The 13362-nt window shown below is 37.3% G+C and overlaps 1 pseudogene; it reads left to right on the top strand.

Annotated features, from left to right (window-relative positions):
• Positions 1-573: 573 nt before the first annotated feature.
• On the top strand, positions 574-2229 carry LOC100477374 (annotated as a pseudogene).
• Positions 2230-13362: the final 11133 nt, after the last annotated feature.

Genomic DNA, 13362 nt, shown 5'->3' with positions numbered 1-13362 from the left:
CTAATCTGGACCCCTCAGGGCCTCCCAGTGCTATACACACTCTGACACACACACATACACTCTCACGTTCACATCCCACACCAACGCAGTCACACAACCGTGCGCACACGCACGCACACACACCATCACCTTCCCCACACAGGCCCAACGCTCCTGCTCCACCTGCTCATTAGGCACCTGGGAAACTCCAGACCTCCCGCGGTGAGCTCCTCCAGCAACCAGACCCGGGTCACTTCAACTCACCACACGGAAAACAGTGACTGCAAGCCTAGCGGAAAATGAACTGGAGGATGAGGTTCTGTAGCTCCCCCAGGGCCTGTGAGAAACGTAGCCCACTCTGGAAAAGCACAGACGTTGACACAGGCAGTCCCAAGAGCCAGTAGCTTGGACAGAGGGACTACAAACGCACAGCCCATAGACTCCTGGGAGCTCCGGCCCACGAGGGAGTGTGCAGGCGCAGACACCTGATCCTTGGCTGGGGGTGAGGATTCTTCCCTTTTGCAAAAGAAAGGCTCAAAAGAGAAGGTTTATCTCTTGCAAATCTCAAAGCCATGCCTCAGGATGAACTAGAGTATGCCTTTACAGGGATCAGTGTCATTAAAGGATGTGACTGTGGGCCTCACCCAGGAGGAGTGGCAGCACCTGGATCCTGCTCAGAAGGCTCTCTACAGGGATGTCATGTTGGGAAACTACTGCCACCTCATCTCTGTTGGGTTTCACATGACTAAGCCTGATATGATCCGCAAATTGGAACAAGGAGAAGAACTATGGACAACAGAATTTTTCCAAGTCAGAGCTACCTTGAAGAAGATGGAAAAGCTGAAGATGAAGTTCAAAGTGAAGTTCAAAGAATACCAAGACAGGCACTCTAAATCAGTCATATTCATCAACCACAAAAGGCTAATTAAGGAAAGAAGTAATATTTTTGGCAAAACACTTACTGTAGGCAAGAACCGTATTATTCCAGAAACAACGCTACGTGAATATAAGCCTGATGGAAAGGTTTTAAAAAATATTTCGGAATTAGTCAGTAGAAATATAAGCCCTGTAAGAGAGAAGTTTGGTGAGAGTAATGGATGGGAGAAACCATTCCTCAATACTAAGAATGAAAAAATGCATACTACAGTGAATCTCTATAAACAAACAGAAAGGAGTCTAAGTGGTAAACAAGAGCTTATTCATCATCAGAAGTTTCAAATTCCTGAGCAATCATTAGATCATAATGAATGTGAAAAATCCTTCCTTATGAAAGGAATGTTATTTACACATACTAGAGCCCACAGAGGAGAAAAACCCTGAATACAATAAAGATGGAATAGCCTTAATCGAAAAGTCAAATCTCAGTGCCCATTCACAAACTCTTATTGAGAAGAAACCCCATGCATACAGCAAATACGGGAAGTTCCTCTGCAGAAAGTCTATTTTTATTGTTCATCAGAAATCTCAAACAGAAGAGAAACCCTTTCAGTGCCCTTACTGTGGGAATAGCTTTAGAAGGAAGTCATATCTCATTGAACATCAATGAATTCACACAGGTGAGAAACCTTATGTTTGCAATCAATGTGGAAAAGCTTTCCATCAAAAGACAGCCCTCACTCTTCATGAGAAAACACATATAGAGGGGAAGCCCTACATCTGTCTGGACTGTGGGAAGTCCTTCCACCAGAAGGCAACTCTCACTAGACATCACAAAACACATACAGGGGAGAAAGCCTATGAATGTACTCAGTGTGGAAGTGCTTTTAGAAAGAAGTCATACCTCATTGATCATCAGAGAACTCACACAGGAGAGAAACCATATCAATGTAATGAATGTGGGAAGGCATTTATCCAGAAGACGACCCTCACTGTACATCAGAGAACTCACACAGGAGAGAAACCCTATATTTGTGGTGAATGTGGGAAGTCCTTCTGCCAAAGACAACCCTCACTCTCCATCAAAGAATTCATACTGGGGAAAAACCCTATATTTGTAATGAATGTGGAAAGTCCTTCCGTCAGAAGGCAATCCTCACTGTTCATCAGAGAATACATACAGGAGAGAAATCCAATGGATGTCCTCAGTGTGGGAAAGCCTTTAGTAGGAAATCAAACCTCATTTGCCACCAGAAAACTCACACAGGAGAGAAACAATATGAATGTAGAGAATGTGGGAAGTTCTTCAGTTGTAAGTCAAACCTCATAGTACATCAAAAAACTCACAAGGTAGAAACCATTGGAATTCAGTAAAGGATATGACTTTTTTGGCAAAAGCTTTTGAAGTCATAGTAAACCCTGTACATGATATAGCTTGCAAATATAATAATCTTCAACTGTTTAAGGTACTATTCCACAAATTTACCTACTGTTTGTGAGCCTATATAACACACAAAGAATAACTGGACAAATGAAAATAGTCATTGAAAATACAACCCTAAATTTTTTATTATTAGATTCAGTAGGCATAAACTTCCTCGGTCAAGTTTCTACAAACATTTAAAATTGCTTATTTTCAATTTCAATGCATGCCTTGTTGTGACCCAGTAATAAGCAGTTGACCAACTGGTAGTTGTCCATGGACCACATTGTGAGAAGAAGTGTTTTAAAAGAAAGGAAGTGTGAACTGTATTTCTCATTGCAAATATGAAACAAAAATTAGTTGTTACCTCCTCAAAATTTACCACAGTTCTGACTTCTAACATTATAAATTAGGTTTTGCATATTATGAACCTTTATATAAATTGGATTATACATCATGTATTCTTTTATATATGGCTTGTTTCATTCATCATTATGTCTGTAAAACTCATCATTAGTGCATGTGGCAGAAATTCATTTATTTCTATTCTATATAGAATTCCATCATATGATTAAATTGCAATTTATCCAAAAAAAAAGAAGTAAATAAGTTGAATAGTCTTATATTAGTTAAGGAAATGGAATTTCTAGTTAAAAACCTTCCAATAAAGAGAACTCTAGATCCAGATGATTTCACTGGCGAATTCCATCAGATATTTAGGAAAGATATAATATCCATTTTATACAATATTTTTTTCAGAAAATAGTAAAGGAGGGAACACTTTGCAACTCAATATATGGGATCAACATTATTCTGGTATCAAAACTGTACAAATACATTACAAGAAAAGAAACTATAGACCAATATCCACCATGTGCACAGACACAAAAATTCTCAAAAGCTATTAGAAAATTAAAATCTGTGTGATTTATACATGTGTTGTATAAAAAGGATAAATACATCATAACTAATTAGGGTTTATCCAAGGCATGAAAGGATGGCTCAATACTTAATTATCAATTGAGAGACTAAAGAAGTAAGACCACTTGATTGCCTTAATGGATGCAGAGAAAACATTTGACAAAATTAAATATCCATTCATGATAAAAACTCTCAGCAAACAAAAGTAGAAGGGAATTTCCTTAGTCTGATTAAAGGCACCAATAATGGTAACATTAAACTGGTAAAAGACTGAATGCTTTCATCCTAAGGTTGAGAGCAAGGCAAAGATAGACATTCTCATGACTATCATTACATTAGAAGTCCCAGCCAGTGAAAAAGGCAAGAGAAAGAAGAAACCTGTATTTTTAAAAGGAAGAAATAAAAAACTGCCTCCATGTGCTAAGGACATGGCTTTCTATAAAGGAAAATCTAAAGAATCTATAAAACAAGCTCCAAAAACTGATAAGTGAAGGCCACAGGCTTCAAGTCAATATATAAGTCAGTTGTATTTCTATTTACTAGAAATGTATGGTTAGAAATAAAACATTTAAATATGCTGTTCATGATACACTTATAAACATGAAGCATGTAGGTTTGAATATAACAGAATATATACACTTCTATAATTATAAAACTGATGAAATAAAAGGTATAAATAAATCATAAATTGGAACACTTAATATTGTTAATATGTCGGTTCTTTCCATACTGATCCACAGAGTCAACAAAACCATGGTGAAAATACCATCATAATTTTTGAAAATATCAACAAACTGATTCTAAAATTAGTATGGAAATGCAAAGGAACTAGAACAGCCAAAAACAATTTTTAAAAAAGTCAAGTTGAATTTTACAAAATACACGTGGATCAGTATAACAGAAAAATGACTCAGGGAATAGACCCACACATGTACAAACACAACTAAGTGGAGAACAAGTAGTCTCTTCAACATATTGTGCTGAAACAAACATTTACATGCAAACATTGAACCTCAACCCATTTCTTACATCTTACACAAAATTAACTCACAGTGGATTGCAGATCTAAATGTAAAATCTAAAGCTATGGGGGCGCCTGGGTGGCAGCGTTGTTAGGCGTCTGCCTATGGCTCAGGGCGTGATCCCGGTGTTACGGGATCGAGCCCCACATCAGGCTCCTCCGCTATGAACCTGCTTCTTCCTTTCCCACTCCCCCTGCTTGTGTTCCCTCTCTCACTGTCTCTATCTCTGTCAAACAAATAAATAAAAAATCTTAAAAAAAATCTAAAACTATGAAACTTCTAGAAGTTTATTCTTTAATGGTTTTCTTTAATAAGACCTCATGGGAACTCTATTTCCTAAGGTTTTTGTTTGTTGTTTGTTTTTGTTATTTTTCTAATATTTTTTTTGTTGTTGTTGTTGTTTCTACTAAGATAACTATTCTTTAATACTGTCATGGTTTTAACATTTGTATTCTGTTCTTTAATCATAATCCCCAGAATTATTTAATATCAGGCTTCATAATTCAGTATGTTATCTCTACGCACTTTTGATTAGTGAAGTTTATTCTTTAATGGTTTTCTTTAATAAGACCTCATGGGAACTCTATTTCCTAAGGTTTTTGTTTGTTGTTTGTTCTTGTTATTTTGTAGGCTGTCTATTTTGTGGACGTGGAATCTGGGAATTTCAACTGGATTGGCCTTGATGTGGCCCATGCAATAACATTTTATCCCCTCTGGGTCATGGCAGTCTCTTTAGACTGTACTTTCAGTGCTTGTTTCATTTCAGAAAAGTTTTCTTTTGAATTTTTTTCGTTACCAAGTATAATTAATTCTTAAGGAACACTAATTTTTTGTTTCTTAGATTTTATTTTAATCTATATTTTTTCTCTTTCAAGTTCTTTGTTTTTTTATATCTCCTCCGAGATATTGTGGGTTTAGACTGCCTTAGTAAAGCAAATTTTGCAATTAAGTGGGTCAAATGATTTTTTTGTTTCCTGGTGCATATAAAAGTTATGTTTAAGCTATACATAGCCTATTAAGTATACAATACATCTAAAAAAAATCTTAAACTATCTAAAAACCCATCTAAAAAGCCATATTTTGATTAAAAAATACTTTTTTGCTAAATAATACTAACCATTATCTGAGCTTTTAATGAGTCACAATCTTTTTGCCAGTGGAGGGTCTTACCTCAATATTGATGGCTGCTGACTGATTAGGGTGGTGGTCAATGAAGGTTGGGGTTGCTGTGGCAATTTCTCAGAGTAAGATGAAATGAAGTTTGCTACAACAATTGACTATTCATTTCATGAATGATTTCTCTGTAGCATGTGATGCTGTTTGATAGCATTTTATCTGCAGTACAATTTCTCTCAAAATTAGAGTCAGACCTCTCGAACTCTCACTGCTTTATCAACTAAGTTTGTAGAATATTCTAAATCTTTTGTTGTCATTTTAACAGTCCTCACAGTATCTTCACCAGGAGTAGTTTCGATCTCAAGAAACAATTTCCTTTGGTCATCTCTAGCGAGCAAATCCTCATCTATTAAAGTTTTATCACAAGATTGTGGCAATTCAGTCACATCTTCAGACTCCATACATAATTCTGGTTCTGTTGCTTTTTCTACCACATCTGCAGTTACTTTCTCCATGGAAGCCTCCTCAAAGTCATCCATGAGAGTTGGAGTCAGCTTCTTCCAAAGTCTTGTTCATGTTGATGTTTTTGACCTCTTCCCATGAATCATGAATATTCTTAATGGCACCTAGAATGGTGGATTCCTTCCAGAGGTTTTCAGTTGTCTTTGCCCAGATTCATCAGAGAAATCACTATTTATGGCAGCTATAGCCTTATGAAATGTATTTCTTGAATAATATGACTTGAAAGTCAGAATGACTCGTCGATCCATTGGCTGCAGAATGGATAAAAACGTTCCGTCATACATCTCCATCAGAGTTCTTGGTGAATAGGTGCATTGTCAGTCGGTGGTTATATTTTGAAAGGAATCTTTTTGTGGGCAGTAGGTCTCAACCATGGGGTTAAAATATTTAGTAAATCATGTTGTAAACAAATGTGCGGTCCTCCAAGGTTTTGTTGATCCATTATAGAGCACAGGCAGAGTAGATTTAGCATAATTCTTGAGGGCCCTAGGATTTTTAGAATGGTAAATGAACGTTGGCTTCAACTTCAAGTCACCAGCTGCATTAGGCCCTAACAAGAGAGTCTCTCCTTTGAAGGAGACAGAGACTTCTCCTCTCTAGCTTTGAAAATCCTAGATGGTGTCTTCTTTCAGAGAAGGCTGTTTTTTGTTGTTTAGTGTAGCTACCCTCATTATCTTAGCTAGCTCTTCTAGATAACTTGCTGCAGCTTCTACATCAGGACTTGCTGCTTGTGAGTCATGTGTGAGAGACATGTGACTCTTCCCTTTATTTGAACACTTAGAGGATATTGTAAGGTTATCATTGGCCTAATTCAATATTGTGTCTCAAGGAATAGGGAGGTCCAAGGAAAGGATGAGAGATGGGGAATAGCCAGTTGGTGGAGCAGTGAGAACATACACATTTATTGATTAAATTTGCCGTCTTTAATGGGTGTGGTTTGTGATACCCAAAACAATTACAGTTGTAAGAGCAAAGATAACTGATCAGAGATCTCCTTAACAAACATAATAATAATGAAAGTTTCAGGTATTGTGAGCACACCAAAATGTGATATAGAGACATGAAGTAAGCAAATACTGTTAGAAAAATGGCACTAAGAGACTTGATCAAGGCAGGGTTGCCACAAAACTTCAATTTGTGAAAAATACAGTTTCTGAAAAGTACAATAAAACAAAGTGCAATAAAATGAGGCCTCCTTGTATTTCTTGAATTTCTCCGATTTATTTTTCACCACTTCATATTTTCTGTCATTTATTTCTTTACATAACTCATATATATTTTCTGTTATTTTACAAAGAAGTTATATCTTTAAAAATTCATAGAAAATTTTGCTCACAATTTCACTACTTGATGGTATATAACCTATTATGTATATGATATATACCTTGTGTAATTTCCCTTTTCTTTCTTTTTGAAGTATTTTCATATAGGTCATCTCCTGCTTTATTTTAAAACAAAATTATTATATATTATTACTATTATGTTAAGATTTTATTTTAAGTAATCTATACACCTAATGTGGAACTTGAATTTACAACCCCAAGATCAAGAGTCACATGCTCTACCGACTGAGCCAGCCAAGCACCCCAATTATTAATCTAATATATTAATTGAATATGCTAGAAATTTGAAAGGATACTGTGGAGGAGGAACTAAGGATTTTAGTGAGGTATGATAGAAGCTGATTTTGGAATGTTGTCTCCGAATCACCTCTCACTGTTGGGATGACTCTCCTGGATTCCTGGGCTAACTACTGGCTCAGAGCAGCCATATTTGTTAATTTTGGTCATTTGTCTTATGATTTATCCTTTTCTATTCATTACATAATGGGAATAGTCAAATGTTTTGCTGCTTCCCACCTTGTCTTGCCTTGATTTAGTCCACCACACGTGGCCTACTTATTCCAGAGGTGCTATATCTGTGTATTTCCCTTTAAGTTACTTTCCTTGGTCATTCTGTGGAGTGAGTGTTCACCCACTCCCATGTTTCTGTTCAAAGTAAAGATCACTAGTTTTGTTCTAAGTGTATCCAAGTCCTTTTGACACTGCTGAGCTTAGGGACTAGCTTAAGATCTTAGGAGGCATGATTTTTATTTTGGTGTTCACTCTTGTCCCATTTCCATTTTTATTGCACATGAGGGTTTTTTTTTTTTTTTCATGTGTCATGGTTTGGAATTGTAGATATATTTCCGAGCCTTTCTGAGGATGGCGTTTACATTTTTGTTTCTTCTGCTGTAAAGGAAGAGGAAAGAAGCAGCATCTCAAGTTTGGACTCTTAGTCTGGAAGTCTGATTTTATTTACATAATTGAAGTTAACATAATTTTATTTTTGCTGTCGTGCTTGTCTGAAATTTGGATTCAAGATTATATGTGCTTCATGGATATGTTGCGTAATAGTGACTTTTCAATAATTTAAGGAAGTTAGCTGTAGGAGAAAGAAGAAAATTTTGGGACTGTCCTAAATTCATATATAGACCAAACTTTTAATATCTGTATAATCTTAGAGGAAAAATAATTTGAGATTAGGTGGCAACATGTGCTTCACAGTGTGGTTGTGAGAATTCAGTAGAGTATGAATAAAAGCATTATATTTGAAGTCAATTTAAATCTCATTTTCTTATATATTCTACTTTTTTCATGCAATATAATTTGGTTTTATCTCCATGTATTATTCTTCATACTTTTTAATATATTCTTGTTTAAGTTGAATATTACTGAGGTAATCGACATAGAAATGATAAAAAGATTAAAATTGTCCAGATAGTTTTTTAATGTTGCTCTGGAATTCAACTTTAGACATCCTAAAATAAAGCTGTAAAGCTGCTCTAAACAATGGCAAAGGCCTCTCTGTTGTTAGACAACTAAATGCCTCTCATTTTTTCTTATTAACAGTTTCTGTGCTTGGCTGCACTGGGAGAACCAAAACAACCACAGGCAATGATTCCCCAAGCCAAGTGATCTCAGTTTGGCAGTCCCAGATCTCTGCAGTATCACTTGGTCACTACCTCCTTTCAGCCTTCTGAAATCCCTGTAAGCACCTGCCTTGGTCCTTTCTCCATTCTCTCTTTCCTCTTACCACTAATAACAAGGGAAGTATCCAGTGTTATCTGTGGTGGTCAGAAAATATTTTTTTAATTGATATTTGTGACTTTGGATTGTGGGGATAGCAGTGGTGGAAGGGACACAGCCTGGTCAGAACACAAAGCTCCTTCCTTCATCCCTTAGGCAATCTTTGATTAGTCTTTGATTTCTGTTAAGGAGGAAAACTGTTATTTGAGAAATCTACTTAAGTGATTGAATGCAAGTGTGGATATGGAAGCTTTGCCTAAAACCAGTTTTAGTAGAACAATGGAAGTTTCAGAATTTGAGGAATAATTTTCTGTACTTGAAAGTCACTCTTGTAGGTTCTCTTCAGTATGTAATAGATAGCATTTATTGTGCTACACTGTGTGGTAGGTACTGAGTCAGGTAAGTTTACATATATCACTTATTTCTCGCAACACCCTGCAAGGAGGTATTTTTATCTCCACATTAGCAATGATAATACTGAAGCTCAGAGAGGTCAGGTAACTTTGACATACTCACATAGCAAGTGAGTGGTGATGCCATCAAAGCCCAAGCTGCTAATCGCTCTACTATAATGTGTGAAAGGCAATCTGTGAATTTTTGTATTTTTAGGATTGAAGAATATAGAGATGGAAATTTGGAAATGATCTCTGGACTATTGAATGTGAGCCTCTAGCCATGTGATAAGTCCACCATTTGGAAGAACACCAGCTTTGGAAATAACCATACTGTGACCCTCAGTGGCAGAAGTTGACTGGACAGAGAACCCTCCCAGGATAGCAGAACACACAGAAAACATTCAGTGGGGAGAATTCCACTTGCCTGTTGTCTGTTGTTCTGTATGCTTCCTTCTCCTGTTTAGTATATGATTAGACTCCTCAAATCATAAAAACAGTAAAAATTTTACAGTGAATGACTTCTCTATATCATTGTACAGTAAAAAGACAGTCTTTCCATTCATTATCATGTGTGATTTTCACAGAAACTCTGTGAGCCTGACAGGGCAGGTAATGGAAGCAATCGGCCTTCCTTAAATGCAGCCCAGTGTCAAAGTTAGGAGCAGCCCTGAATCAGTGAATTTAAGGTGAGAGATCGATGTTCTCTTTAATTTACCTGGGTTCTCAGAAACCTTGGTTACTTACCATGTTTCATACTCTCTGAAACTTGTTCAGATCTTTTTCTTTTTTCCTGATGGTTTCTTTCTTTTTGTTCTTTATCATATGTATCTTTCCTAATTTCTTCCTTTGCCCATATTCCCCACATTGAAAATCTTCATTCTTTCTTTCTCTCTGCTTTATTTTTTCTGCACCTCAGATTGTTCCATAGACTTCAGGAAAATAAATTGAGTGCTGGCTATCGGCTTGAAGATAAAGTGCAATTTAATCCTCACCAAGAAATATTCTGTAAAGCCTTGGGTGCCTTCTCACTAGGACACTATTATTTATGGTTATGATAAGTTTTTAAATGAGAAATTCCCCCTTATGTCTGTTAAAATGATTGGAAAAGATGACCAAGAAAGAAGAGAATAAAAAGCAGTGAAGATCATTGACCTGAAGGCATTGCCTTACAGTAGTCTGGCGTTATTTTTTTTTTAAAGATTTTATTTATTCATTTGACAGAGATACAGCGAGCGAGAGAGGGAACACAAGCAGGGGGAGTGGGAGAGGAAGAAGCAGGCTCCCAGCAGAGGAGCCTGATGTGGGGCTCGATCCCAGAACGCCAGAATCACGCCCTGAGCCAAAGGCAGATGCTTAACGACTGCGCTACCCAGGCGCCCCAAGAGTAGTCTGGCGTTATTAATCTAACTTCTCAATCAAGAACTGTCTGCTGACTTTCTGTTATGTACCTGGGTACATAATATGGGCTATACACACATGCATAATGATAGTTAATATCAAATAAAAGTTACTTTCATATTACATAATCCAAGGTATTTCCCACATACTGTATATCTCTTTTTATTCAGTTCTACTTCTTAAAGGGAAAAATCAATATCTGTGTTCTTGGGGTAGACATCTGCTACCCATCTGCTCTTGCTGATACAAGTTATTTTCTACCTTTGAATTTTTTTAAAAGATTTTATTTATTTATTTGACAGAGAGTGACAGCCAGTGAGAGACAGCCAGTGAGAGAGAGAACACAAGCAGGCGGAGTGGGAGAGGAAGATGCAGGCTCCTAGCGGAGGAGCCTGATGTGGGGCTCGATCCCAGAACTCTGGGATCACGCCCTTAGCCGAAGGCAGACACTAAGGACTGTGCCACCCAGGCGCCCCTACCTTTTTTTTTTTTTAAAGGTTTTATTTATTTATTTGACAGAGATAGAGACAGCCAGCGAGAGAGGGAACACAAGCAGGGGGAGTGGGAGAGGAAGAAGCAGGCTCATAGTGAGGAGCCTGATGTGGGGCTCGATCCCACAATGCCGGGATCACGCCCTGAGCCGAAGGCAGACGCTTAACCGCTGTGCCACCCAGGCGCCCCAAGGCGCCCCTACCTTTGAATGTTTTTAACACATTTCCCTTTCCCTGACCAAATGACCACATATTTAGCTTAGTATTCACTTTGCATGTATTGTATATCACATTAGATTGTATTTGTTATGTGTTCAATTTATGTTTTTTCAACTATTTTCTTGATTCTTTGACTTGTAGGAGTTAGCAAAAGAATAAATCAGTATGAAGGAAAATTGTCAATAAGAGCTACAAAAAGTATTTGGGATTTGAATTGACCTTTGAAGATAATAAAATTTAGAGAGACTGGGGTGCCTGGCTGGACCAGTTGGTAGAGCATGCAGCTCTTGAATCTGCGTTATGAATTCGAGCCCCATATTGCGTTTGGAGACTACTTAAAAAAAGAAAAAGAAAAAAAATTAGAAAGACCAAAGGGTGGGTTTTTAAGACACATTATGTTAAGTTTTTTGCTATTGTAGTGACTGGTTACATAACCACCAAAATACAAAGAATCAGTACACAAATCATGATTGTAATGAATAGTCACTTTCCCAGATAGAATTTACTATTGTACTAGTCAAGTAATCTTTAATTGGGCACACATTTTATGAAATATTTAATTAATGTCAGTTTGCTATATTATAATGAACATTTTGTATGAGTGTCTGTGGTTAATTTTGTTTTAACCAGGAAAAAAAAATTCACTGTTTTGAGTTTTGCTTTCTCTTACTTAATTATTTTCTCTAGGACTTTTCTTATTGGAATAGGAATCAAGAGACATAGTTTTGGTCCCCAGACTGCCATTTGTGTGAATCTTGAAAACTCAGTTTACTTTGCTGGGTCTCATGTTTTTCATCCGAATGATGACCAGTTGGACAAAATAGACTTTATATAATTCTGTGAGAATTTTCATCTTATTACACTGAGGACATGTGCTCTTCCTCATCAAGGCCTTGGGTCTTTGTCAATAATTACTGAGTTTCCTGACTCCCTCCCCAGTGTCTCCATCCCTTCCCCATGTGTGTTCATCCTCTCAGTCTTTTCACATGCTTTCCCTACCTTGATGAGCAGCATTAGTGCCTCCTCATCCAGACCCCAGGTTTCTGGTAATAGAGGTGTGCACCTAAGATGGGACTGTTAGCCTAGGAGGTAGCAGTGTAATCACTGTGTGTAGGTGAGAATAGAGAGAGATTAATGCCAGTAGTTGTGACCCAGAATTAGGGGCAGGACACAGTGATCGTGTCTGTGAGTTTTGTGGTCTGGGATGACTGAGGACATTAGTCAGTTGCTCCTTTGTGTGAGAAAGTCTGGAATTGTAGCTACAAAAATGAAGGGTGTTGTTATACCTTTCTACTGTACGTCATCAATTCCTAAGATAATTAACCTCATTAGTACTGTTCTCAGAAACTACTCCCTGTTATACGGTATGATATAGGTAGGTATCTGGACACAGAGAAACATATAAGGCTGTTCCCTACCCACCTTCCACATCACATATAAATACTATACATAGTAAAGGACTGCATCTCCCGTGTCACATTTTGTATTTTATGGTTCAATATCAGGAAGAAAGCTTATCTGTCCTAAAATGTGACTTATTAATAATTGACATCCTTATTTTATAATCATCAATCAAAAGTATAAAATACAAATTGCCTTGAGGAGAAAGTATCTGAATGGATTCAGTCAAAGTAAGCAGGATAATGCAACATGTCATAATATATTAACCTGCAGGTGGTACTGAGCACTTTATTTTTTTTAATGATTTTTTATTATATTATGTTAGTCACCATACAGTAAATCCCCAGCTTCCGATGTAAAGCTCGATGATTCATTAGTTGCGTATAAAACCCAGTTCACCATGAAATACATGCCCTCCTTCCTACCCATCACCGGTCTATCGCATTCCCCCACCCCCCTCCCCTCAGAGGGCCCCAGTTTGTTTCTCATAGTACATAGCCTCTCATGATTTATTCCCCCTTCTGATTACCC

Source organism: Ailuropoda melanoleuca, unplaced genomic scaffold, assembly GCF_002007445.2.
Source record: "Ailuropoda melanoleuca isolate Jingjing unplaced genomic scaffold, ASM200744v2 unplaced-scaffold4572, whole genome shotgun sequence".
Classification (NCBI taxonomy): domain Eukaryota; kingdom Metazoa; phylum Chordata; class Mammalia; order Carnivora; family Ursidae; genus Ailuropoda; species Ailuropoda melanoleuca.
This window is presented reverse-complemented; position numbering and strand designations above follow the sequence as displayed.